This window comes from Oncorhynchus gorbuscha, linkage group LG09, assembly GCF_021184085.1.
Source record: "Oncorhynchus gorbuscha isolate QuinsamMale2020 ecotype Even-year linkage group LG09, OgorEven_v1.0, whole genome shotgun sequence".
In the NCBI taxonomy this organism is placed as follows: Eukaryota; Metazoa; Chordata; class Actinopteri; order Salmoniformes; family Salmonidae; genus Oncorhynchus; species Oncorhynchus gorbuscha.
Genome location: NC_060181.1, coordinates 53,560,394 through 53,585,105, shown reverse-complemented (window position 1 = coordinate 53,585,105; position 24,712 = coordinate 53,560,394). Strand labels below are relative to the sequence as shown.

At 42.5% G+C, this 24,712-nt stretch overlaps 1 protein-coding gene across 1 annotated transcript in view; it reads right to left on the bottom strand.

The window, feature by feature from the left end:
• Window positions 1-18,156, bottom strand: part of LOC124043763 (nck-associated protein 5-like) — a 135,335-nt gene extending 117,179 nt beyond the window's left edge. The window contains exon 1 of the mRNA XM_046362697.1: window positions 17,754-18,156. The gene's annotated coding sequence lies outside the window, so the exon portion shown is untranslated. The remainder of the gene's footprint in view (window positions 1-17,753) is intronic.
• Between the last annotated feature and the right edge of the window lie 6,556 nt (window positions 18,157-24,712).

The window sequence follows — 24,712 nt, the reverse complement described above, 5'->3', positions numbered from 1 at the left end:
ATCCGTTGTTCTGTGTTCGTTTAGTTTTGTCTAATTGGTAGCACCTGTTTCTAGTTTGGTTGTTAGGATAGGGTATATATAGTCTGTTTAGCCCGCTTCTGTTTCGTGCGGGCTTGTTCGTCTGTTTTGTTGGTTGAGTGTATTTTGTTGCATTTTGGGTTTCACGCTGTCCGTTTATATTTCTGTTCATTTGTTTTTTCACTTTGTACATGTTGTGTTTCGGGACATTAAAGCGTGTTGTTTTTCCCACATCTTTGCTCTCTGCGCCTGACTCCACACCTCTTCACTCATTATTGTGACAGTTGCTAGTGCACGCCACACCTCTCTGTAGGCTATTTCACTCTATCATTGCATTGGTTAGTCAATTGGGATTCATACTATATTCTGACAATTATCCATTGTTTTACTCAACCAGTAACGCAATTCTGGTTTAAGTTTACTGTGGTGAAGACAGTATGGAGAGCCACTCCAGACATCCTCAACGGCTAAGTTCCTTGGGGTCACACTTCAAGAAAACATGCCCTGGAGTGCCCACATAGAGTGCCTGGAGAAGAAGGGAAGCAAGCGCCTGTACCACCTGAGGGTATTCTGCAGAAAAAAAGTAGGTAGCCACTCCAGGAACAGCCATCAGTGTATCAGAGCTATCAGAGTGTTCCAGAGCTGCATCCGGCCTTTTGAGTATGCTTACACCAGCCTGGTGTAACGTGGGGAGGTCTCATGTCAGAAAACTTCAGATCGTTCAAAACATTGCCATCCCCACGTTTGTTGGCTACAGCCTGAATTTAAAGTTGATTAAATTACAGCCTGAATTTAAAAATGATATAATTGAGATTTTGTGTCATTGGCCTCCACACATAATTTTGCACGCCCAATTTTTCAGTTTTTGTTTTGTTAAAAAAGTTTGAAATATCCAATAAATGTCGTTCCACTTCATGATTGTGTCCCACTTGTTGTTGATTCTTCACAAAAAATACAGTTTTATATCTTTATGTTTGAAGCCTGAAATGTGGCAAAAGGTCGCAAAGTTCAAGGGGGCCGAATACTTTCGCAAGGCACTGTATATATATGTGTATTTTTATTTTATTTTAAGTAATTAAAAATAAAAGTAAATATTCAACCCTTTTGATATGGCAAAAAATAAGTTCAGTAAGTAAAAATTTGCATAAAGAGTCACATAATAAGTTGCATGGACTCTGTGTGAAGTAATAGTGTTTAACATGATTATTGAATGACTATCTCCTCTCAGTCTGTGCTAGCGAAACAGTCCTTTAGCTTAACATCCGCTTATTTGGACCACTTCCTTGTTGAGCATGTCACTGGTCCTTCCTGTTTGAGCATGAATCAGGAGGATAGAGTTATGGTCAGATTTGCCAAAGGAAGGGTGAGGGAGAGCCTTGTGTGGATTTCTGTGTGTGGAGTAAAGGATGATCAAGGGTTTTGCCGACTTTAGTTGCTCAGGTGATATGCTAGTTTCTCTGCATTCAAATCACCAGCCACGAGAAGCGTCGCCTCTGGATGTGTATTATCTTGTTTGCGTATGGCCCTATACAGCTCATTGAGTGCGGTCTTAGTGCCAGCATCAGTTTTCACTGGTAAATAGACAACTATGAAAATTATAAATGAAAACTCTCTTGGTAAATAGTATAGTCTGCCGCTTATCATGAAGTATTCTAACTCAGAGGAGACTTCATTAACATTGGAGATCGCGCACCAGCTGTGAACAAAGAGACATACCCCTCCCCCTCGCCTTACCTGAGGCTGCCGTCCGTTCTAGATGATGTATGGAAAAGCCAGCGAGATGTATATTATCCATGTTCAGCCACGACTCTGATAAACAGAAAATGTTTCAGATCTTCAGGTCCCGTTGATAGTAGTCTCGAGCGGAGCTCGTCCAGTTTGTTCTCTAGTGATTTTACATTCGCCAATAGGATGGAGGGTAGAGGCGGTTTATTTGCTAGCCAGCGTCAGGATGCCGCTTCTTTGCCTCTCTTGCGCCGTTACTTTGTCTTTTGAGTCCCAGGGATTAAGGCCTGATCGGGAGTAAGCAGAACGTCCAGAGCTGCCGACTCGTTGAAATCGTCATCCAAATTGAGGTTAGTGATCGCTGTTCTGATGTCCAGAAGCTTATTTTCGGTCATAGGAAATAATGGCGGAGACATCATGTAGAGATCAGTGGGGAGAAAAAACACACAAAATAGCAGAATTGGTCAGGAGCCCCTAAAATGTCTGGTATCCACTGCAGCGCCATCTCACCAAAAAATATTTGCATTAAAATGTTGGTTCATTGACTCATTCAATAATATTTTCCATAATCAGAGATAGGGAATATTTTCCTTAATCTGACCAGGACTATTATTGTAAAGCTATGCCTTCAAAACAAACGAGTCACTTGTAACTCAGCCTTGAGTGTCCCAGACAATGTCAAGTCTGTGATATTATTTATGAGCTTAGTTCAGTAAAATGTTGGTTCATTGACTCATTCACCAATCTTTTCCATAGTCAAAGATATGGTCTTTTTCCTAAAACTTGAATGCAATTTAGAATGGTGCAATGATTTGTTGGACAGAAACATGTCTTTACTTGTAGATACATATTCATCGTCATTAGTCTTATATTCTCAGCATATTTCTCCTTCAAAATAACCATATTAATCTCTCCAGCAAGTATCATCCCAAACATTTACATTTGATCTACAAATGTGCGAGTACTCAATTTGAATGTCCGTTTTTGTCATATTTGTCTGTCTCTGGGTTGCGGAAACTAGGTGCCTAGCAGTATTGACTATAACCTGAGTCATTACTCCCATCTAGTGGTGAACACAATCAGTTACTAGAGGGGAATAAGGTATGGAGTCGTGAAATCAAGCTCCCTGTCACGTGAAATCAAGCTCCATGTCACGTGAAATCAAGCCCCCTGTCACGTGACATCAAGCTCCATGTCACGTGACATTTGATTTAATCCCAGCATGTATTTATTTTTCTAGTAGCATTTAGTCACTACATTCATGTCACTCTTATGGATATTCTGTGTATGGGCATTACGCATACAAAAGGAGACATTACTATTCTTAAATATACGCTGTGGAAAATACTCCATACTCCTGGTTATTAAACAGATCTCATGTATAGGCAATATGTAACAGTCTGCCTCACAGAACAGTATCAATGTTCTCTTTATTATGTCCTGCAGATGGAGCTCTCAGCGCAAGAGCATGATTCTTTGACATGCAGTGAAGAATAATCTGGAATTTACTCTTGCATGCGTTGGTGGATAAATAGCATGACCTGTACACATTGTATTCATGTCAAAATCTCACCATTAGAATTCAGTGTAATATTACATCATAATATAATGGTAACAATGCCATCGTTTTCAAGCTTGTGGATTTTGAATCCATGGAGATGGTTCATAATCGTTAAATGTCAAATACTTTCTAAAAGAGCAGTTTGCCTAGCTCAAAATCTGCTCATTAATAACAATGAATAAAGAAATGCATAGACTCTGCATTTCAAAAAACAAAGCTATATCTACAATATCTGTCAAAGGGACCGTGATGAGTAGAGGCTACAGTAGCATACACAGACAAAATCAAATGCAGATTTGTGATCTACGAGAGTTCACTGAATTAGTAGGATCTGCTGGAACTCAGGACATGTGACCTAGATCAGGAGTGTCACACTAGCATGTTAGAGGGCTGTGCGAGAGCTGCTGTCCTGGTCGTTCTGTTGTTCTGTCTTTAATTACATTACCAAGCCAAATGATTCACCCATTGTTGGGGTTTACTGTGAGGACAAACATGATAGGCCCTCATATGCTCAGATAAACACAACATCTATGGTGACCAGGGTAAGACATCAAATTGTTGCCATGGTGGATTAATAGTTCCTCACGATCCTCACAAATTGTTCCTCTGACAAGTGAACATATAAGAGTAAGATGCTGTTAAATCTTCGGTTCATATGTGTGCAGTATTTAAATGTGTGCAAATCAACATGAGCAAACATTTATACCGCAATCCTGAATTGAGCCCATGGTGTGGGAACAATTGAGGGTGGGCCCACAGTCATTCCATTGCTGTCTTGTCAGCAGCAGGCAGCAAGCAGTACACTGGTATGTGTGCTTATTTGGAAAAACTTAGGACAGAAAAGTAAACACTGTCATTAAATGTTTTCCTCTGGGTGGAGGGTAAAATTGGTATAATTGAGGAAGCTGTCCTCTTCCTCTCGCATTGATGTTTTGAATGAATTAGGGTAAGGCCTTGGGGACCTTTACATTCAGATATTTCTTCAGTAACTCACATCCTGCTGTAACCCGGAAAACTTGATAATTTGACATATCTTGTACAGAACCAACCATTTCCCATCCAGATCTTAGATTCAGCAGTACCGACAGACATTTAACATGCATTATGTTAAAAGACTACATGCTTTTTGACTTGAAAAAGTGGAATCTTTAGAAGAATCGTGCATAGGGCAAAGCGATATATCGAATTTTACAATGGGTGGTTCTAATCCTGAATGCCGATTGGTTAAAACTGCATTCCAGACGGTTTCTATTCCACAAGTTACCACCGGCTAAATCTATGACGTTAAAATACCTATTTAGTCTGTTCCATCTGATTGCGCAATCCACTGTCTCATCAGCCATGCCAGGCAATGTACATACTTGACCTCAGCTATAAATACCATCTAGACATTATCTCACATTTCTTTTAGACTGAGATTTAGTATTCAACTGCGGAGATTTGTATAAACCTTGCTGTCTGTCTCTCCAACATTGCAACATTGTTTCAATATTCAAATTCAATCTCCAGATGTCCCATAGTAACGAATGTAATGGGAGTCTGGACGAGACAGACAAGCAGGCAGTGTTTCTTAGCCAGTCAAAAACATGAATCAGCTGGCATCCTTTTTCTGGATACATACAAATAAATGTAAATATAAAAAGGGTCAAACTAAATGATGTGCAGCTAGTTTGCAGCCTTTCCAGCTTCAGTTTGAAGTGATTGTGTTAGCTGTGTTATTGGCTAGCTCCACTGAACAACAGTGTCCTGACGAGTGAGCAAATGTTCTATGTCAGGTGAAATCGCACCTCATTAGCTCATTGAGGGGCGGCAGGGTAGCCTAGTGGTTAGAGCTTTGGACTAGTAACCAAAAGGATGCAAGTTCATGTCCGCAAGCTGACAAGGTACAAATCTGTCATTCTGCCCCTGAACAGGCACTTAACCCACTGTTCCTAGGCCGTCATTGAAAAAAATAATTTGTTCTTAACTGACTTGCCTAGTTAAATAAAGGTAAAAAATAAAAAATATTGTTATGGGATGTATCCAAGTAAATGTCACTATAAAACAGCTTATGCAAATGCAAATGACTGTAAATTAGCTGTAGTTGGCTAGCTAGCAAGCAAGAGACAGGAACAATGGAACGTTTAGAACGAAATGACTGGATCCATAGATACAGAACAGATAGAACGAATAACAAGCTGGGCTTGGGTAGCAACCCTAAATTTGTGTCGGGACTGTATCTTGTGAAAGGATGAAATAGTATGAATAAATGTATCAAAATACAGTTTTTAATGAAAATATGTCAATCATTAATTGAATATGTTGGTAACCTGTTGTATAAAAGTGCTAATGTTCTCAGTACATCATGCCGACAGGAATGAAGAACTCTCGGGGAAGAAGAAAGGCGGGGGTGTATGTTCCATGATTAACTAGTCATGGTGTGATTGTGATAACATGCAGACACTCAATGTCACGCCCTGACCTTAGAGATCCTTTTTATGTCTCTATTTTGGTTTGGTCAGGGCGTGAGTTGGGGCGGGCATTCTATGTTTTGTGTTTCTATGATTTTCTATTTCTATGTTTTGGCAGGGTATGGTTCTCAATCAGGGACAGCTGTCTATCGTTGTCTCTGATTGGGAACCATACTTAGGTACCCTTTTTCCCACCTGTGTTTGTGTGAAGTTAACTTTGTTTAGGGCATATAGCTTCACAGTTTGTTTGTAGTGTTTATTGTTTTTGTTGGCGTTTTTGTTGACCTAGAATACCTCACATTCAAACGCCGACCGTATTACCTCCTACGAGTATTCTCTTCGGTTGTAGTCACAGCCATGTATATTCACCCTTAGGCCGATACCACGACGGCCCTCAAAGAACTACACTGGACTTTATGCAAACTGGAAAGCACATATCCGCATTTATTGTAGCTGAGGATTTTAACAAAGCAAATTTGAGGAAAACGCTACCGAAGTTCTACCAACACATTGACTCACGCTGGTAAAACATTGGACCACTGAAATGCCTACAAGGCCCTCTCCCACCCACCCTTCAGCAAATATGATCACGACTCTCCTCCCTTCCTATAGGCAGAAACTCAAACAGGAAGTACCCGTGCTAATTTCTATTCAACGCTGGTCTGACCAATCGGAATCCATGCTTCAAGATGCTTCTCCTTCTCCATGGCCGACGTGAGTAAGACATTTAAGCGTGTTAACTCTCGCAAGGCTGCCGGGATCCCTAGCCGTGTCCTCAGAGCATGCGCAGACCAGCTGGCTGGAGAGTTTACGGACATATTCAATCTCTCCCTATCCCAGTCTGCTGTCACTTGCTTCAAGATGTCCACCATTGTTCCTGTACCCAAGAAAGCAAAGGTAACTGAACAAAATGACCATCGCCCTGGAGCACTCTCCTCTGTCATCATGAAGTGCTTTGAGAGGCTAGTTAAAGATCATATCACTTCTACCTTACCTAACACCTAGATCCTAGACCCACTTCAATTTGCTTACCGCCCCAATTGATCCACAGACGATGGACGCCATTGCACTGCACACTGCCCTATCCCATCTGGACATCAGGAATACCTACTGTATGTAAGAATGCTGTGCATTGACTATAGCACAGCATTCAACTCCATAGCACCCTCCAAGCTCATCATTAAGCTTGGAGCCTGTCAATTTTTTTTCGCCTCTATGGCCTATTTATTGCTTACCTCCGTACTCTTCTACATTTGCACACACTGTTCATAGATTTTTCTATTTTTCTGTTTTTCTTTTGTCTTATTGACTGTACTTTTGTTTATGTGCAACTCTGTGTTGTTGTTTTTGTCGCACAGCTTTTCTTTATCTTGGCCAGGTCGCAGTTGTAAATGAGAACTTGTTCTCAACTGGCCTACCTGGTTAAATAAAGGTGAACCAAAAAATAAAATAAAATGTTGGAGCCCGCGAACACTGGGTACTGGTAAGTGCAACACAACAAACAAACAGCATAACTCATAACACACAGCTGTCTTTGAGGGTCACTACAATATCATAGTAGTCTTGTGTTTTATTTGTTATTAATGTCAATGCTGTTTTCTATGCTTGTTTTCACTTAATACTTTGGGATACTGGTGCCATATCAGAGGGTTGCCAGATTGGAAAAAAGCTATATTGCCAGTTTGTTTTGTGGTGTTGAGAAGGGTATTTGATTTGGGAATGGGAATGGATACATTTTCATGATGGGAAATGAATTAATCAACAAATGTGGGGAAACAGAAGACCTGCAACAAAATATATATGTTTGGTTTAAATTCCCCTGGTACAACTGCATGGTATTTGCAATTATAACAAGTCTGGGCTATGATCAATTAAGCCATACCAATGCAGTGTAACAGGTTAATGTAAAATAATGAATTATGTTAGCTTACACTAATGGCACTTCCAAGGCCATTTCATGGTGATTATTATGGTCGTGTCTATCATTTACTTTCTTCTGCTATATTGTTGGCAGCGTTGGGCTCACGTCCAGCTCACGTCTAGTTAAGTGATCTAGTGGTGGGAAGCATTCTGTTTTTCAACATTGTGTTGGGTGTAATTACATTGATATATCTAGTGAACAATGGATAAGCTACAATGGGCGTGACAGATAGAAGTAGTCACTACAGGTATGATCAAGCCTTTACATCAAAGTTGCCTGAAGCTGAATGGAAAGTGCTTTGCCCTGACCAGTTAGTCAGAAGAAAATCCTCTGTGACTAGACATTTACATAAGTTAACTTACCAGTGTTGTACCAAAACAAACACATTATACACATTTACTAACAGCCTGTTCAAAGTGTTATTACAACCATGGTGTTCTTTTGTTACTGAAGTTTATATATCAAGTAACCTGACAATGATCCACATCATATGGGTAGACAAATAATGTGCAAAACACAACCATCCATTTTTTAGGATCCAAATCAGTAATATGAATCACTGTTGATCCATCCTGTTCTGATCTAATGAGAGGGATGTAGGATTTCCTACGGACTAGAATGAAGGCCTTTCCCAGTCATGAAGGACAAAGCTGGGCCTCTCTTGCTTCTCATTGGCGAACACTGAACTCAAGTTAGTGGTTATATGTCAGACTCTCTTATACCCCTATTCCCAAAATCTTATACTCCATAGGTTGTAAATAAACCGCTTTTAAGCTGATATAACTTGTATAATTATTATTATTGGCTGTTGGGTTATGTTTCAGAGGATGCATCGTCTCTCCCGAGCCCATACGGTAGTTGTGGCAATGAGACAAGATAGTAACTACAAACAATTGGATACAATGAAATTGGGGAGAATAGGTGGGTAAAATTCAAGAAAGAAAAGGACCTTGTGAAGATGCTGGAGGAAACAGGTACAAAAGTATCTATACTTTTTCTGTACCACAGTAAAACGAGTCCTATATCAACATAACCTGAAAGTCTTCTAAGCAAGGAAGAAGCCACTGCTCCAAAACCGCCATTAAAAAAGCCAGACTACGGTTTTCAACAGCACATGGGGATCATACTTTTTGGGGAAACAAAAATAGAAAAAAAAAATAGAAAAAAAAAACGATGGCCATAATGATTTGTGATGAGTAGCCTCGGTTTTTCTGATGACTGCCTTGCCTGGTTCACCAACTACTTTGCAGACAGAGTTCAGTGTGTCAAATCGGAGGGCATGCTGTCCGGTCATCTGGCAGTCTCTATGGGGGTGCCACAGGGTTCAATTCTCGGGCCGACCTTTTTCTCTGTATATATCAATGATGTTGCTCTTGCTGCGGGCGATTCCCTGATCCACCTCTATGCAGACGACTCCATTCTGTATACATCCGGCCCTTACTTGGACACTGTGCTATCTGACCTCCAAACGAGCTTCAATGCCATACAACACTCCTTCCGTGGTCTCCAACTGCTCTTAAACGCTAGTAAAACCAAATGCATGATTTTTAACCGTTCGCTGCCTGCACCCGCACTCCCGACTAGCATCACCACCCTGGATGGTTCCGACCTAGAATATGTGGACATCTATAAGTACCTAGGTGTCTGGCTAGACTGTAAACTGTCCTTCCAGACTCATATCAAACATCTCCAATCTAAAATCAAATCTAGAGTCGGCTTTCTATTCCGCAACAAAGCCTCCTTCACTCACGCCACCAAACTTACCCTAGTAAAACTGACTATCCTACCGATCCTCGACTTCGGCGATGTCATCTGCAAAATAGCTTCCAATACTCTACTCAGCAAACTGGATACAGTTTATCACAGTGCCATCCGTTTTATTACTAAAGCACCTTATACCACCCACCACTGCGACCTGTATGCTCTAGTTGGCTGGCCCTCGCTACATATTCGTCACCAGACCCACTGGCTCCAGGTCATCTACAAGTCCATGCTAGGTAAAGCTCCGCCTTATCTCAGTTCACTGATCACGATGGCAACACCCACTCGTAGCACGCGCTCCAGCAGGCGGATCTCACTGATCATCCCTAAAGCCAACACCTCATTTGGTTCCAGTTCTCTGCTGCCTGTGACTGGAACGAATTGCAAAAATCGCTGAAGTTGGAGACTTTTATCCCCCTCACCAACTTCAAACATCTGCTATCTGAGCAGCTAACCGATCGCTGCAGCTGTACATAGTCTATCGGTAAATAGCCCACCCAATTTTACCTACCTCATCCCCATACTGTTTATATTTATTTACTTTTCTGCTCTTTTGCACACCAATATCTCTACCTGTACATGACCATCTGATCATTTATCACTCCAGTGTTAATCTGCAACATTTTAATTATTCGCTTACCTCCTCATGCCTTTTGCACACAATGTATATAGACTCTTTTTTATTTTTTTCTACTGTGTTATTGACTTGTTAATTGTTTACTTCATGTGTAACTCTGTGTTGTCTGTTCACACTGCTATGCTTTATCTTGGCCAGGTCGCAGTTGTAAATGAGAACTTGTTCTCAACTAGCCTAGCCAACTAGCCTAAATAAAGGTGAAATAAAAAAATAAAAAAAATAAAAAATACTAATTAGGGGGAATGGGAACCAGGTGTGCGTCATGAGACAAGAGAGTCCGGGGTTGGTGGTAATGATCCAGTCCAGTGACGCCTAGAAGGCCGGTGACGTAGACCTCCGGAGCTGCAGCACCATGAGAAAGCATATCATTTAGCCACAGAGGATCAGCTAAAGAAAATATTAATAACTCCTAGCTCTGGAGTGTAGCCCACTAACAAGGCATAGCCTACAGTTGGAAACACGTGGCAAATCTGTCACTGAACAAACAGCATGCAGACAAAACAGGCCTTTGGCAATACTTGAAATACTATAGCTGCAAAAACACAGGTTGGAAAGCAAATGGCTCCTGTCGAAATGAGAGGACTCTAATCTGTCTGTTGTAGGCTAGCAAAATATTTGATCAATTTTCAAATAGGCCTATTGTTTTACAAAGTAAAAAGAGAGAGAGAGAGAAGCTTTTAGCACGAGCACATCAGCCATCACCAGCAAGTGACCTGCGCATCATTGGGTGAGTCAGTGAAGCTGGATATAATTTTTAGGACTATAATTTCCTCCTCGTATTGTAGCCTACAAAATGTGCCTGCAAACATCTAGGCCTGGGCTATTGATGAATTCAAGACAAGGTTGTTTTTGTTATGGTGCTATCATGACAACTGGGAAGTCTGGAAAGAAACAAGGTCCAATCATGACGTCAGTGATCTTCAGGTCGAAAGTCGGAGCTCTGGAAAGAGGCCTGAGCTCCCAACTTGGAATTCCGAGTTGAATGAGTCCTCAGTTATCTTGAACACACTGGAGTCAGAAGTCTGAGATTTCTGAGTCTGAGTTTTGAACATAGCATTAAAAAATATTAAAATATTATGCCAAAGACTCCAGTCATGTAAAAATATGTAGAATTGCAAGGGTCAAGGGTCAAACTTTTTCTGTACCCTAGGCCACTAAATATTTTCTCCATATGTGCAACTTCTGTAAGGGCCCAAACTCTACTGCTCTATGCCACTATGAACATGCATGTTTATTTATTTTACCTTTATTTAACTATGCAAGTAAGTTAAGAACACATTCTTATTTTCAATGATGGCCTAGGAACAGTGGGTTAACTGCCTCAGGGGCAAAACAACAGATTGTACCTTGTCAGCTCTGGGACTTGAACTCGCAAACGTTTCAGTTACTAGTCTAATGCTCTAACCACTTGGCTACCCTGCCGCCCCAGGCAGCATATGTAATGTTTTCCCATGCATTCCAGTACCTCAGAGCTCCCTAGGTCACTAACCTCTCGTGCTCACATTTTGCTCCGGCACCTGATTTACAAATTAAGCACTGGTTATACTAGCTAACACGTCTGGGTTTTATAAATGTGCAATAAGCATAAAGCACAATTATATAAGGAATTGGCAACTCATTCTGAGAAAATAGGTAGGCCACTTGATTTCAACATCTTAACAAAGTGGACAGGCTAACATGCTTTTCAAACCGTTGGAGAGAGACAGAATGGTGTGTTCATAACAATTCAACTGTTCAACCTTGATAGCTAGCAAATAGATCCAAATTGGCTAAACTTGAAATACAAAGGTTAGCTGGCTAATCACTAGCACGTTGGCTTGAGAGATTGTTGATGAGACGTGTTAATTTTCTATAGCTTAATGCCTGCTGCAATAAGTTATCATTATTACTGAATGTGCATTATGCATGGTTCTAGTTCAGTTTGTAACAAAAAGACATGAAAGCCAGATCAGTGATTTTGCAACAAAAAAAAGCAGTTTAAACTATTTTGATAAAATAATAAAATTAGCAATGGGTCTTAAGGTTGTGGAAGGCTTCAATTTAGCCGAGCTATAACTTCAGAAGCCCTGAATTAATTATTGCTGACTGTTTGAAATGCAGTGTATTTGACCTTTAATTGTACAACATTGCTTATTTAGAGAATAGCCCCAAAAAATATGAGATATATACAGTACCTGTCAAAAGTTTGGACACACCTTGTCATTCTAGGTTGCTTTTTGTGGGACTATTTTCTACATTGTAGAATAATAGTGAAGACATCACAACTAGGAAATAACACATAGAAGAATGTAGTAACCAAAATAATGTTAAACATCTCAATATAATTCTTCAAAGTTGCCACTCTTTGCCTTGATGACAGCTTTGCACACTCTTGGCATTCTCTCAACCAGCTTCGTGAGGTAGTTACCTGGAATGCATTTCAATTAACAGGTTTGCCTTGTTAAAATGTCCTTCCTTCTTAATGCATTTGAGCCAATCAAATAAGCAAAGAGAAACGACAGTCCATCATTACTTTAAGACATGAAGGGCTGTCAAAGTTTCTTCAAGTGCAATCGCAAGAACCATCAAAAGCTATGATGAAATGAGGAACGAAAGGAAGACCCAGAGTTACCTCTGCTGCAGAAGGTAAGCTCATTAGAGTTAAATGCACCTCAGATTGCAGTCCAAATAAATGCTTCACATAGTTCAAGTAACAGACACATCTCAACATCAACTGGAGACTGCGTGAATCAGGCCTTCATGGTCGATTTGCTGCAAACAAACCACTACTAAAGCACACCGATAAGAAGAAGAGACTTGCTTGGGCCAAGAAACATGAGCAATGGTCATTATATCGGTGGAAATCTGTCCTTCGGTCTGATGAGTCCAGATTTGAGATTTTGGGTTCCAACCGCCGTGTCTTTGTGAGACGCAGAGTAGGTGAACGGATAATCTCTGCATGTGTAGTTCCCACCGTGAAGCATAGGGGAGGAGGTGTGATGGTGTGGGGGTGCTTTGCTGGTGACACTGTCTGTGATTTATTTAGAATTCAAGGCACACTTAACCAGCATGGCTACCAGGACAATGACCCAACACACCTCCAGGCTGTGTAAGGGCTATTTGACCAAGAAGGAGAGTGATAGAGTCCTGCATCAGATGACCTGGCCTCCACAATCACCTGACCTCAATCCAATTGAGATGGTTTGGGATGAGATGGACCGCAGAATGAAGGAAAAGCAGCCAACAAGTGCTCAGCATATGTGGGAACTGCTTCAAGACTGTAGGAATAACATTCCAGGTGAAGCTGGTTGAGAGAATGTCAAGAGTGTGCAAAGCTGTCATCAAGGCAAAGGGTGGCTACTTTGAATAATATAAAATATATTTTGATTTGTTTAACACTTCTGATTACTACATGATTTCATATGTGTTATTTCATAGTTTTGATGTATTTACTATTGTTCAACAATGTTCGAAAATAGTAAAAATTAAAAATTAAAAAAACCTTGAATGAGTTGGTGTGTTCAAACTTTTGAATGGTACTGAAACATGAATCGCCCATAAGTTTGAAAAAATGTAGATGGGATTTTAAATCCGTATTGCGCGGCCCTAATTGTGTAACAATTCACTTCTACTCAAAGGGGTGAAGCGAGGATGTGCAGTAAGGGCCGGCAGGGTGTTCAAAACAAAAAGTATACTAACATGTTGTCATTAAAACCTCTGCTGACGTCAGCTGAAAATGAACTGTCCTTAACATCATGTGTAAAGCATTTATTTTATATAGGTTAGAGTACTCCTATAAGCCTGTAAAAGCGGGGCTAGCTATTTTGTTCCCAGGCTATTGCTATCTGCAGCACAAACGCATGTCTTGATTGTGGCAACAACACCTTGATTACATAAATATTTGATTTAATGAAACTAAAATGAATGCATACTACCACAGTCTATTTCTGACGGAGAGTATTTATATTGTTCACTGTGTGTATCATATTCTCGTTGCACTTGCCTGTTTGTATCTAAAACATGTAGCTTAATTACCTCAACCTAAATGTATTTAGCATTCTCTCTTGTCCAGACAGTCGATTGTGTGCCTTGATGGACTAATCATGCAAATGTGTCTGTGGACAATGACCATCCCCTTGCCCTGAGCCACATCACATCCACTGTTGAGTGAGAGTCCTCTCTTATTCAGGGCTGCTGCTGTTGTTGCCCATTATCTCGCATTTCTATTGGATGAGACAGCCTTCTCATCATGAAGAAACATAATGCGTGCTATGCACTTTTGTCACGCCTTGGTCATTGTATCTTGTGTTTTGTTATATGTTTGGGTAGGCCAGGGTGTGACATGGGTTTATATGTTGTATTTCGTATTGGGGTTGTATTAATTGGGAGTGTGTATTATTAGGGGTGTGTCTAGTTAGGCTTGGCTGCCTGAGGCGATTCCTAATTGGAGTCAGCTGATTCTCGTTGTCTCGGATTGGGAACCGTATTTAGGCAGCCTGAGTGCGCGTTGTATTTCGTGGGTGATTGTACCTGTCTCTGTGTTAGTCACCAGATAGGCTGTAATTAGTTTCACTCGTTTGTTGTTTTCGTATTTTCAGTTATTTCATGTACCGCTATTTTCTTCATTAAAAGTCATGAGTAACCTACACGCTGCATTTCGGTCTGACTCTCTTCAAACAGCAGACGAACTACATTACAGAATCACCCACCACCATTCACAGACCGAGCAGCGTGTGAACTGGCAGGATCTGAAGGTGGACATTATGGACAACAGAAGCAAGGAGTATACTACGTGGGAAGAAATCGACAGGTGGGCGGCCGACCCAGAGCGAGTGCAGGAGCCCGCCTGGGATTCCCTACAGCAATGCGAAGAGGGCTATACACGGATGGAATCGAAAAGGAAAGCACGGCTATACAGAGCGAAAACCGTAGGTAACAGGGGAAAGCGCAGAGAGAGAGTGGCAGAGTCAGGAGTCAGACCTGAGCCTACTCTCCCTGTTAATTGTGAGGAGCAGCAATATGAGGACTTCTGGTCTTGGGAGATGATATTAGACGGAAAAGGACCCTGGGCGCAGCGGGGAGAATATCGCCATTCCAAGGAGGAAATTGAAGTAGCTAAAGCGGAGAGGCGCGAGTATGAGGAGGCAGCACTGCGACGCGGTTGGAAACCGGAAAGTCACCCCCAAAAATTTATTGGGGGGGCTAAAAGGGAGAATAGTTATGCCAGGTAGGAAACCTGCGCATACTCCCTGTGCTCACCGTTGGGCTAGAGAGACCGGGCAGGCACCGTGTTATGCTATGGAGCGCACGGTGTTTCCAGTGCGGGTGCAGAGCCAGCTGCGACACATACCAGCCCTTCCTATTGGCCGGGCTAGAGTGGGCATCGAGCCAGGTAAGCTTGGGCAGGCTCGGTGCTCAAGAGCTCCAGTGCGCCTGCACGGTCCGGTCTATCCAGAGCCACCTCTACACACCAGTCCTCCGGTAGCAGCTCCCCGCACCAGGCTTCCTGTGTGTGTCCTCGCGCCAGTACCACCAGTTCCAGCACCACGCACCAGGCCTCCAGTGCGCCTCGCCTGTTCAGCGCAGCCAGTGCTTTTCTCCCCTCCTGCGCTGCCGGAGTCTCCCGCTTGTTTAGCGCAACCAGAGCTGTTCTCTTCTCCTGCGCTATCGGAGTCTCCCGCCTGTTTAGCGCAGCCAGAGCCTTTCTCCTCTCTTGCGCTGCCGGAGTCTCCTGTCTGTCCAGCGCCACCAATGCTCCCAGTCGGCCCAGCGCGTCCAGTGCGCATCGCCTGTTCAGCACAGCCAGTGCTTTTCTCCCCTCCTGTGCTATCGGAGTCTCCAGCCTGTTCATCGCAGCCAGAGCCTTTCTCCTCTCCTGCGCTGCCGGAGTCTCCTGTCTGTCCAGCGCCACCAGTGCTACCAGTCGGCCCAGCGCGTCCAGTGCGCCTCGCCTGTTCAGCGCAGCCAGAGCCTTTCTCCTCTCCTGCGCTGCCAGAGTCTCCTGTCTGTTCAGCGCCACCAGTGCTCCCAGTCTGCCCAGCGCCGCCAGTCAGCCCAGCGTCACCAGTCTGCCAGGATCCACCAGAAGTGCCAGTCTGCCAGGATCCGCCAGAAGTGCCAGTCTGCCAAGATCTTCTAGATCGGCCAGACAACCTGAATCATCCAGGTCAACCAGCCAGCCAGGATTTACAGGAGCCTACTACCTGCCTGAGCTTCCTCTCAGTACTGAGCTTCCTTTCAGTACTAGGCTTCCTCTCTGTACTGGGCTCCCTCTCAGTACCGGGCTTCCCCTCAGTACTGGGCTGCTTCGGTCCCGGGCTGCCCCTCTGTCCCGGGCTGCCCCTCTGTCCTGAGATGCCCCTCTGTCCCGGGCTACCCCTCTGTCCCGAGCTGCCCCTCTGTCCCGAGTTGGTCCTCTGTCCCGAGCTGGTCCTCTGTCCCGAGCTGCCCCTCTGTCCCGAGCTGCCCCTCTGTCCCGAGCTGCCCCTCTGTCCCGAGCTGCCCCTCGGTCCCGAGCTGCCCCTCAGTTATGTGGGGATCAGGGTGAGGACTATTAGGCCATGGTCGGCGGAGAAGGTGGATTATCCTAGGACGCGAAGGGGAGGAACTAGGACATTTATGGAGTGGGGTCCACGTCCCGAGCCAGAACCGCCACCATGGACAGACACCCACCCGGACCCTCCCTATGCTCTTGAGGTGCGTCCCGGAGTCCGCACCTTAGGGGGGGGGTTCTGTCACGCCTTGGTCATTGTATCTTGTGTTTTGTTATATGTTTGGGTAGGCCAGGGTGTGACATGGGTTTATATTTGTAAGTCGCTCTGGATAAGAGCGTCTGCTAAATGACTTAAATGTAAATGTAAATGTATATGTTGTATTTCGCATTGGGGTTGTATTAATTGGGAGTGTGTATTATTAGGGGTGTGTCTAGTTAGGCTTGGCTGCCTGAGGCGATTCCTAATTGGAGTCAGCTGATTCTCGTTGTCTCGGATTGGGAACCGTATTTAGGCAGCCTGAGTGCGCGTAGTATTTCGTGGGTGATTGTACCTGTCTCTGTGTTAGTCACCAGATAGGCTGTAATTAGTTTCACTCGTTTGTTGTTTTCGTATTTTCAGTTATTTCATGTACCGCTATTTTCTTCATTAAAAGTCATGAGTAACCTACACGCTGCATTTCGGTCTGACTCTCTACAAACAGCAGACGAACTACATTACAACTTTTCAAAATTCTGTATTCCCGTTTTGGATCTGTGTGCACACTTGTTTAGATAGGTGCCAACAGAAGCAATACTCCGTATGTACACTAATCTAAGAAAGTTGCTCCACCTAAAGTGCACAGCTGGCACGGAAACCCATTAGATTCCGCATTGGAGTCCCGCATTCAAGTTTCAACCGTAATTTACAGTTACCTGGCACAGTGCCATTTTGAGGTTTATACCCCAAAGGGGTTTATACTTCTTTGGGTTTATCCAGTTTATACTCCTTATTACATAAGTGCAGTCCATTAACACATCATGGACCTTGCTACTGCTACACAAACCCTACCTCACAATTGTCATCTGTCTATCTGTCAGTCAGTCGCCATGACAATTCTCAGGCCATGCATAACACACCAACAATGTGGTAATTCAGCGCCACACTAAGCAGTCTGACATTTCAGCATGACGTTCATTCATTTAAAGCAGCCATCATGGCAGCATCTTACCCTGCCAGTGGCTATCCATGAGTAGGGATGTCAGTATAGACAGCACATGGAGGAATCTTCACTGTAGAGCATGCAGTGGTGGTGATCAGTGGGGGTGCAACATAGCACCATCCTTAATGGCCAGGTCTCCCTTGAAAAATAAGTATTTTGATCTCAATGGGACCACTTGGTAAAATAGAGATAAAATAAAATCCAGTCAGGGAACCCAGTCAAGGGCCCATGTTGAAGTTTCAATGAAGTGGAGGCATGGTTTGGTCTTCACGACTTCAACAGCTGTTTAGATCCAGGGAGGAATAACAGGGAAATCCACTAGGAATATGAGAAAACAAAATCCACTTGAGGTTCATATCCACGGAGATGAAAGGAAAAGGCTCTCGCAAAAATACCATAACTCCATGTGCACTAAAATTTCTCTCTCTCTCTCTCTCTCTATCTCCTCTCTCTCTCTCTCTCTCTCTCTCTCTCTCTCTCTCTCTCTCTCTCTCTCTCTCTCTCTCTCTCTCTCTCTTCTCTTAGCCTCTCTGCAATAATTCCTTAATCGCTCTATTTCTGTCCTTTTCTCTGATGCTCACTCATACTTCCTCTCTCTCTCTCTCTCTCTCTCTCTCTCTCTCTCTCTCTCTCTCTCTCTCTCTCTCTCTCTCTCTCTCTCTCTCTCTCTCTTCTCTCGTAGCCTCTCTGCAATAATTCCTTAATCGCTCTATTTCTGTCCTTTTCTCTGATGCTCACTCATACTTTCTCTCTCTCTCTCTCTCTCTCTCTCTCTCTCTCTCTCTCTCTCTCTCTCTCTCTCTCTCTCTCTCTCTCTCTCTCTCTCTCTCTCTCTCTCTCTCTCTCTCTCTCTCTCATTTAGTCTCTCTCTCTCAGCTGTGTCTCAGTGTTATGCTCGGCCTGTGCCCAGGGGATGTATAACATGTGTTCAGGGTGGGGGTTGGGGACTGCTGAATTGATAGGTGGCATGTTCTGCTTCTGCAAGGCTGGTGAGGATAGCCATCGCATTGTGTACTATTTTAAAGAGAAAGATCATGATAGAGTTCAAAGTTACCTCCATAGGTACTTCAAAATCGTAATACTTTACATGAGAATGTAGCAAGGCGATATTTGACCAACGGTATACATTTACTTGAATTGACAAAATCTATTAAGTTCAAAGGGAATGTGTGACTTGTGGCTACTGCCGAGGAAGATATGCTACACTGTCACGACTGAATTGGTCTTTGTTGTGCCCCTCTTTGGAAAGGATTAGTCCAATGTCTTCAGTGGAGTAGAATGATTCAATAGAAGATGCACAAATGATGCATTTATCTATGCATTTGTCAGGGCAGAGAGAGAGAGAAATATAACTCTGCTCTGGAGTATTATTAATAGTACATTAGAAACTGATGTAAAGAAACCAGCTCCTTTATGGCTGTATCACGTCACATGACCCTCAGATTTATACGCTGTCAGGCAACTCATGTTAAAATAATCCTATACCGCGTCTATTGAAGAACTAAAATGCATAAAACTCTTAAAACATGTGATAATTACAGTGACATTTTCATAGTGAACATTAGATTATCAGAAAGAAATGTAAGGGCTATATAATAAGGTCAATAGCATTAACGCCTGATATGATACAATATAGTATCTGCAGCAGGGAGGGGCAATATAAGTCCTCAGGGGCCGGAGTGGTGTCACACTTTTTCCCCATCCCTAGTGAACACAGCTGATTAAACTAATTGCATTCTAAACTGAAGATCATGATTAGTTGATTGTTTGAGCCAGGTGTGTTAGCTGGGGCTGGGGATGGGGACTGGGGCAAAAGTGTGACACCAATCAGGACCCCGAAGACTGGAGTTGCACATCCCTGATCTACAGTATATTTATGGTTTGAAAATACAGTAACAGACAACCAATTCCATGTTATCATAATACCTGTACCCTCCTAGAAAGTGCTTAGAAGGGAGTGTCAACCTAGAATCTAGCATGATGGCATTTATAGTCATTAGGGCTATCAGAAGTGACTCGCCAGGCTTAATGAGATTAATAAAGAGGGAGATATGGAGAGAGAGAGAAAAGGGGAGGGAGAGAGAGTTTTAATGTCACGTGCACAAGTACAGTGAAACGCCCTTCTTGCAAGCTCTACATCCAAACAATGCAGTAATCAATATCAATGTAGTGCTAAAAATAACATAGGGATACTGGAGTGATAGAGGTTGATATGTATAGGGGTAAGGTGAATAGGCATCGGGAATATATGATAAACAGAGTGGCAGAAGTGTATGTGATGATTGTGAGTGTGTGTTCGTTATGCAAATGTTTGAGAAAATGAAGTGTGTGTGTGTGTGTGTGTGTGTGTGTGTGTGTGTGTGTGTGTGTGTGTGTGTGTGTGTGTGTGTGTGTGTGTGTGTGTGTGTGTGTGTGTGTGTGTGTGTGTGTGTGTGTGTGTGTGTGTGTGTGTGTGTGTGTGTGTGTGTGTGTGTGTGTGTATGTGTGTGTGTGGGAGTGCCAGTGTGTGTGAATGTGTAGAGTCCTGTGAGTGTGCATAGAGACAGGGCAAAAAAAAAAAAATACAAGGGTCAACTCACATAGGACATTTAGACATGTTGTTAGCTATTTGGCAGTTGTATGGCTTGTGGATAGAAGCTGTTCAGAAGCCTGTTGGTCAGAGAGAGAGAGAGAGAGAGAGAGAGAGAGAGAGAGAGAGAGAGAGAGAGAGAGAGAGAGAGAGAGAGAGAGAGAGAGAGAGAGAGAGAGAGAGAGAGAGAGAGATTAATAAAGTACCAATCTAATGGTCAATTAGTTGTCTTTTCTTCACCTGAGGGGAATACATGAGTCTTCAGACTTGTGGTTGTTCTTCTAGTAAGAGCACCCAACTGACTGGTTCTAAGCCATCAGAAGCCACACATCACCTGGACCAATTTCATCCTCTGACAGTATGGGAACATGAGTGACAGTTGCTTAGATTGAATAAGGTCGTTTTTTTCAAAACAAAGTGTGGAGTGAGTGTTAATGTATGACTGTGCGGTGGATACTGTAGGGTTGGAAGATAAATTATCAAAAATGAGAATAGGGATCCATGTGCATGTACAACATGAGTGTGTGTGTGAGTGTTGGGAGGACCAGGACACCCCTGGGCTTGTGCCGTGACCTACATTGGGGCCTGATGCGCCCAAGGCTGGTAGGGAGTGTGTGTGTGTGTGTGTTGTGTGTGTGTGTGTGTGTGTGTGTGTGTGTGTGTGTGTGTGTGTGTGTGTGTGTGTGTGTGTGTGTGTGTGTGTGTGTGTGTGTGTGTGTGTGTGTGCGTGTGCGTGTGCGTGTGCGTGTGCGTGTGCGTGTGCGTGTGCGTGTGCGTGCGTGCGTGCGTGCGTGTGTGTGTGTGTGTGTGTGTGTGTGTGTGTGTTTTGAGTACACGCGTGTGCGTGCAGTATGTACTGTACTGATGAGATGAAGCTGCATGGCTGCATTAACTGTGTGACTAAGAGGCGCAGCTGGACAAAATACAATGGATGACTGTGCACACGCTAAGAGGGATCGTACAGATGCATATAAACACTAATGCAAATGAGTACAGAATACTGAAGGAAAATTCATACCTAAAATTAACTGTACAGACAAACCACAATGGTACACAAAATCATTAAGATGATAGTGCATATTTAGCAGTGTGATGTTGTTCCCCTAGATTATGCACCAAGTTGCACCCAAGGACCAATTCAAATAGGCCAGGTCAAGAGGGGATGTTAATAATTTGATAATAATAATAATAATTCTGTGTGTTTTTTAAAATGTCATTACAACATAGCTAATGCATTTTTTTGGTGTACAAACACTCTTTCATATTAATATTGTACATAGACATGATTGTAAAAGTTTTGTATATTTTGGTTTGGCCCATCGCGGCTTATCTGTATTTCAGTACCCCCTTATTATTCTCTTTTGCCTGACCTTTGGCTAGCAAGGTGCCTGAGAGCTGTGACTGCGCCAAGGGCTAAAATATTGTGTGTTGTCTCTTCGTGTGCAGGGCAAATAAAAAGAATCCAACCAGCAGACCTCCAGTTGTGGCAGTGTCCTAACTAAAAGTACACAACGCAGAACGAACCACGCTACAGATACATAAGGGTACATCAAGGGTACAACACACCCAATTTTCTCTCTGGAATGCCTAGATACAGTATTAATCTGTAACTCACACTCTCAGATCTCCTTGTGCACTTTCAAACGTATATGAAACACAGACCTGGGTCAAAATAACATTGTTTTCTTTCAATTAATTTAGGTGCGCTTGTTTTAGCTTGTCTGATCTGCTGGGTGGGCAGGGTTTGCCCCTTTGGGACAACTTCATGGGTTTCATTGGACCATTTACCACTTTTAGCCAAGTCCTGTAGCAAAGGAGCACTACTATAAACCACTAAATCTTTCGGTTATACTGTCCATGCAAATCTAAATTACTTTCGCACAGAACTGTGGTCAATTCCATATCAAATACCAAATACAAATTACATTTACATTTAAGTCTTACAATATTTAACTTTATAATCACTCCACGCAATAAAGCGTTTATAATGGGTTAGTAAATAGTTTGATTTATCACTGCTCCATTTATAAGATATTTAATATAGGTCCTTATAAACCATTTACTGATCATTAGTTAAGTCTTTTTTGCGTGGCCTCATCTAAAGTGTGGGCTACTCATATTTTATTAAAACGTAATTTTGTTCAGTGTAATTTCTCATAAAAAGATGAACATGCCACTGGTAGACATTACAACAGTACCTGATGCTCCTTATGGTCTCAGAATAGCCTAGAACATATCAATTGGGAAATGAATAAGCACACAACACGGGATGTTCAAGGAAATATATTGAACATTTTAGTCACAAAAACTGTTGTGAAACGACTGTTACAAGGACTTGAGAAAGAGTTGTAATGTGAATGTTTTTCTAATGTTGCATACCTCGCAAATGCAAACTAATCATAAAACAGGTATATGCAGCCTACACACAACAGTTTTTGTCTAATGGATTTTTATTTCTTCATTACTACTGATATGTATGATTTGTAGGTAGAAATGCTACATGTATAACACTTAAATGCTTCCAGATGTCAACAGTCTTTAGAACCTTGTCTGATGCTTCTACTGTGAAGGGGGGAGCTGAATGAGTCAGAGGTCTGCCAGAATGGCATGAGCTGGTCACGCGCACCCACGTGAGATTTAGTTCTGTTCCATTGCATTTCTACAGACAAAGGATGGAACATTATTGGAGATTTATGATAAAAACATCCTAAAGATTGATTCTATACATCGTCATGAGTGGATTTGTGAACTGAACACACTATCAAAAGGAGGTATTTGGACATAAATGATGGACTTTATCGAACAAATCAAACATTTATTGTGGAAATGGGATTCCTGGGAGTGCATTTTGATGAAGATCATCAAAGGTAAGTGAATATTTATAACGCTATTTCGGACCACTGTTGACTCCAACATAGCGGATATCTGTATGGCTTGTTTTGTTGTCTGAGCGCTGTACTCAGATTATTGCATGGTTTGCTTTTTCCGTATTTTTTTGGTAATCTGACACCGCGGTTGCATTAAGGAGAAGTATATCTCTAATTCTGTGCATAACACTTGTACCTTATATTACATTTTATGATGACTTTTTCTGTAAATTGATGTGGCTCTCTGCAAAATCACTGGATGTTTTGGAAGCAAAACATTACTGAACGTAACGCGCCTATGTAAACTGAGATTTTTGGATATAAATATGCACTTTATCGAACAAAACATACATGTATTGTGTAACATGAAGTCCTATGAGTGCCACCTGGTGACGATCATCAAAGGTTAGTGATTAACTTTATCTCTATTTCTGCTTTTTGTGACTCCTCTCTTTGGCTGGAAAATAGATGTATGTGATTTTGTGACGAGGCTCTGACCTAACATAATCATATGTTGTGCTTTCGCTGTAAAGCCTTTTTGAAATTGGACACGATGGGGAGATTAACAAGAAGTTGAGCTTTAATTTAGTGTTTTGCACTTGTGAATGTATGAAAGTTAAATATTTCAAAAAAATATTTTTGAATTTCACCTTTTCAGCGGAATGTTGTCGAGGGGTTCTGCTAGCGGAAGAAAATAAGAAGATATATTGTCGGAGTAGATGACCTTGTGCATTTCAGGTAAAATAACAATTCAATGTCCACATCGAGGGGACCACAGTGGAGAAGGTGGAAATCTTCAAGTTCCTCGGCATACACATCACTGACAAGCTGAAATGGTCCACCCACACAGACAGTTTGGTGGAGAAGGCGCAAAAGCGCCTCTTCAACCTCTGGAGGCTGAATAAATTTGTCTTGGCACCTAAAACTCTCACAAACTTTTACAGATGTACAATTGATAGCGTCCTGTTGGGCTGTATCACCGCCAGGTACGGCAACTGCACCGCCAGCAACCTCAGGGCTCTCCAGAGGGTGGTGCAGTCTTCCCAGTCTACCGGGGTCAACCTTCCTGTCCTCTAGGACACCTACATCACCCAATGCCACAGGAAGGCCAAAAAATCATCAAGGATAACAACCACCCAAGCCACTGCCTGTTCACCCCACTATCATCCAGAAGGCGAGGGCAGTATTGGTGCATCAAAGCTGGGACCGAGAGACTGCAAAACAGCTTCTATCTCAAGGCTATCAGACTGTTAAACAGCCATCACTAGCACACTAGAGGATGCTGCCTATATACATAGACTTGAAATCACTGGCCACTTTACTAAATGGAACACTAATCGCTTTAATAATGTTTACATATCTTGCATTACTTATCTCATATGTACTGTAGATACTGTATTCTATTCTACTGTATCTTAATGTATACCGCTCTGACATTGCTCGTTTATTTATATATTCTTAATTCATCATTCCTTTACTTAGATTAGTGTGTACTGGGTATATGTTGTGAAATTGTCAGATATTACTGCACT